This window comes from Siphateles boraxobius, unplaced genomic scaffold, assembly GCF_051911475.1.
Source record: "Siphateles boraxobius isolate OS27281-9 unplaced genomic scaffold, OSU_SipBor_1 25, whole genome shotgun sequence".
NCBI lineage: Eukaryota > Metazoa > Chordata > Actinopteri > Cypriniformes > Leuciscidae > Siphateles > Siphateles boraxobius.
The window spans coordinates 30,540,220-30,544,814 of NW_027508866.1; the positions used below are offsets into that span (position 1 = coordinate 30,540,220).

At 38.1% G+C, this 4,595-nt stretch overlaps 1 pseudogene; it reads left to right on the plus strand.

Annotated features, from left to right (window-relative positions):
• Positions 1–1,333: 1,333 nt before the first annotated feature.
• On the plus strand, positions 1,334–3,530 carry LOC143749591 (trace amine-associated receptor 13c-like; annotated as a pseudogene).
• The last annotated feature ends 1,065 nt before the right edge of the window (positions 3,531–4,595 follow it).

Consider the following 4,595-nt stretch of genomic DNA (forward strand, 5'->3'; position numbering starts at 1 on the left):
TAGAAATGTTAATTTCCGGGGTTGGGAAATAACTTTCTATTTTACAGTAATACAAAGAGCATTTTAGTGACCATCATGAATCATTAAATAGACTTTGTTTGCAGGGCAGATAATCAGAATCAAACACGTATTATGCACAAGTTTCATTAACTAAATCACAAACATAACTAATCTAAACACAACATACACACAATCACACAAACATGGGTAAAATGGTAAGTGACAGAATGAAACCGGAAGCAGGAAATGGAACTATGGAAAATATCCATTTAACTATGAAAAGAACCATCAGCTTATCATTTTCAGAGCACCATATTAAATGTATACTTGCAGTGAAAGCATTTCGTGAAGTTCCGAAAGAAGGATTTTGATGGTTTCATGAGTCTCAATCGATTTCTTATTCGTTGAATGAAGAAATGGTGATGAACTGGCAAGGTTTGTTTGATCATTCTGGTTGAAAGTTCTCCCTCTCTCCGTGAGCACATGGCTGGTTGTAATTCAATGCCTGCTGCTCTGGGGCCTGGTGCGACCACGCAGGACAGCCACCCGAATGTACCGAGAAGGCCAAGAAGAGTTGATGCTTGCCCAGTCAGTGTCTGACTGGGTTGGGAGAGTGAAGGCATAGCAGGCTGTGGTTATGCCTGCCGATGCCTATGGGCCCAAGTGGGGGTCCCCAAAGACGCATCAACATTTAAAAAACATTCAGAAAAAACGTTAATAACTTAATGGGAATGTTAGCAAAACATACTAAGAATATTTTTTTGTTATCTGGGAATGTTGTTCTAAGAACATTTTCTCTCAATATTATGAGAACATCAGCCAAGTACAAATAACATCATAAAGATGTTCCAAGAATGTTGTTCTAAGTATATTTTCACTCAACTTTACGATAATGTATTTAACTATGGAAACATTATAAGACTGTTCCAGAAACATTATTTTAGGAATGTTTTTTTAACTAACATTTACATGACTCTTACATAACGTTAGTGATGTTAGTGAAGTTATGGGAAAGTTCCCTGTTAGCTAGGTTACTGATTAAAGCAATAACCACCACACCTGTGTTTAGTTCAGTTCCACCTCTGCATTCATGTGAAAATACAAAACAATAAATAAACAGTGAAGAAATGAAACACAAAAACCAAATGCATTTGCTTTTGAACAGCGTCAGAGAATCCTAAACTGGACTGAATAAATGGCTTGTATTTCAAAGCTAATTTTCAAAAAAGAAATTAAAAAGAAATTATTAACACACACACACACACACACACAAAAAAAATACATTAGGGTGGGCGTCAGAGGGGTTGGTTCGTTTGATCCAGACACGGTATAAATGAAAGGAGAGCAGAACAAACTCCTCACAGGAGGAGACTCAATCATGGCCTATGAGACAGAGGATCATGAGACTCAATACTGCTTTCCTGCCATCAACTCATCATGTATCAAGGTGAAAACGCTCTAAATATGAATGCAATATCATGTATGTGTTAAGGCGGGCATACACTGTGCGATGTCTGTGCGATTTCAGCAAGGTATCTATTCACACTGAACGAGTAGATCGCATGCGATATAAAACCAAAGCTCAGGATTTATGTGCTCACACTATACGGTCCGAACGTCGAGCTGCGACTTGACTGCTCACACTATACGTGTGCAATATGTGCGATAAACCCCTGTGCTGGGTTGGTAGACGATATCATGTATCCAGAGATATTGTCCAAACAAGAATCAGTTATCAATATTAAGATGAATTAGCACTTCCAATTTATGTATTAAATTATTATTAGTATTATTGTATTAGGGAAGGCTAATTTTATTATTAAATTGATCTGCTATTATAATTAATTTGCCACGCAATAATTTCACAGCACATCGCCGCAATGCGCTGTGAGGATAATAAAATATTACATAGAAGCTTACTCCTCGAGGAATAATAATAATACAATTATATGCCTATAATTCATTATAATCGACCTAAATGTTTTAGACAATTTTCAATGAGGATCCTCTTTGAAAATTGTCTAAAACATTTAGATCGATTAGGCTACAATGAATTATAGGCATATAATTATATTAACAGTCTATAATATGTCTGAACACTGCAATAATTAGTCATCAATGAAAATTAAAAACAGGTTTATTTCAAAAACATTGTTTAACAAATTAATAAAAGAGGCTCGGTGCTACATCGCAGCTTGGAAGACGTGGGTAGGCCTAATAACTGGACAAACTGGAGGTAAGCAACAGTAATTTGTAGCTAGTTTCAACTACAGAACTTAAAGAGTTCCCTCTTTTCGTTTTTTTTTTTTGCTGCAGATTGAAATGGTTAAAATCTGTTTTCGCGCAGGCGCAGTGAGGGATAAAACACTGAGTTTAGGGCAATCGGTTCGTAGCTCTGCTTCAACTGTGCGATATAGTCACGAGGAGCGAACAAAATTTCTGACATGCCAGAAATTCATCCGACCATCCGATTGCCGATCGGGAGAGGTTAATCGCATCTCGTTTCCCCTTGTATACTGCACGACAAACGACGCACGACAAAGCTGAAAATCGGCCCGACCCAAAAAAGAGTCGCACGAGTCAGAATTCGGCTCAAAATCGGACGAAATTCGCACAGTGTATGCCCGCCTTTAGTAACATTCCTGTCAGCATGGACTATGTTTCTGAACCTGCTGGTGATCATCTCCATCTCTCACTTCAAGAAGCTTCACACTCCAACAATCCTGATTATTCTCTCTCTGGCTGTGGCCGACCTACTTATGGGACTTATTGTTATACCCATAGAGGGCACTAGGCTGATTGAGACGTGTTGGTACTTTGGAGACACTTTCTGTAGACTGTTTATTATAATCTTTGGATTGGTCTTCTCAGGATCTCTTAGTAATTTAGGTTTAATTGCTGTTGATCGTTATGTGGCTGTCTGTCACCCTTTACAGTACCCAAAGAAAATAACCACCACTAAAACTTTAGTGACTATCTGTCTTAGCTGGGTTTCTTTTTCAACTTATAACACTATCATTGTAATTCATAATGGATATTTTGACACTTCACACAGAACAGACATGTGTTATGGAGAGTGTTCGGTCACGATGGGTTTTGACTGGAGAGTTACTGATCTGTTCATGTCTTTTATTTTTCCATGTACCCTAATCATAATGTTATATTTGAGGATATTTTATGTTGCACGTCAGCAAGTGAAAGTTATAAACTCTCTAATGAAGGGTGGTAAATGTGTAATGGAAGGTTCAGTGAGGAGAAAATCTGAACGTAAAGCTGCTCTGACATTAGGAATTATTGTGACAGGTTATCTACTGTGCTATATTCCGTACTTCATCTGTTCTATATCAGTAATCTCTTCCACAACCATAAGTGTTTTGACATGGGTTGTGTATACAAATTCAGGTCTGAATCCTCTGGTCTATGCTTTATTTTATTCCTTGTTTAAAAAGACTGTTAAACACATCTTAACTCTTAAAATATGTCAGCCAAAATCCTCTTTGGTCAACATTTTTACAGAATATCAATTGTAAGTAATTAAACTGGTAAAGCTGTCACTCATGAATGTAGATATAATTATCATTGTATAATTTATCTTTGTAATTTTCAAAACATGTATCAGTGTGTAGCTTTTTTAATGGAGTATGTTTGCTGTTTAAATCTCAAATGCAGATATTGTCAGAATTGAACAATTAAGTAAACTTCTTTAGACACATTGAAATTAAGTGACAAAATTGTTTATGAATTGTGTTGCATTGGATCATTAAGTAAACTAAGTAAACAGTATAAATCCTCAATCTACTGGAATAATGAAAAAAGGTAGATAATACTGTATGTACTTTATACCTTCATTAGTGATGCCTCATCTTTGTTAGCATATAGGAAAAAAACCATGACAAAAAAGAAGTCGTAAAGAAGAGTGGTTGCCAACCATGATCCCGGAGTAGGACAGCTCTTCACAGTTTAGATGTCTCTCTTATCAAACCTGATTCAACTTTTCTGCTCATTAATAACCCAGCTAACAAAAACATGTTCTATACCTATACCTAAATGAATGTGCTATATTTATTAGATCAATATATTTGTTCCCTTTCGAAGGGAACTCAACAATACGTCATCGACGCTATGGGGAACGCCTCAGGCGTGACAGGTGTCTGAAATCACTATCAAATGACGTCAATCACATTGACCGGCAACAGCCCGTGAATCATTAGAGTAAATGATTAACATGCGACCTGGAAGTATATAAGGGCGCCTTGCAAACATGACAAATCACCTCATCGTCTTCAGGGACTGTTTGTTTGAAACGCTATTCAAAGTATACGGAAGAGGTAAGAGAAAGATGAAACGCACAGCTAAGGCAGATTGTTTTCGTATGTGTGCCGACCCGTGTCCGAGGTTTCTGACACTGGCTGACACACACGAGCTGTGCGTAATTTGCTTGGGAGAAGACGCACGGGAGGTTCTCGAGGGAGCCCTCTGTGCGAACTGCGAGCGTTTTTCTCTTAAAACGCTCCGCTCTCGTCTGGCCCTCTTCTCGAGTGAAGGGGGTTCAGCGTCTGGTCCTCATGGTGCGGGTCCCGCTCGTGCCGAGGCCG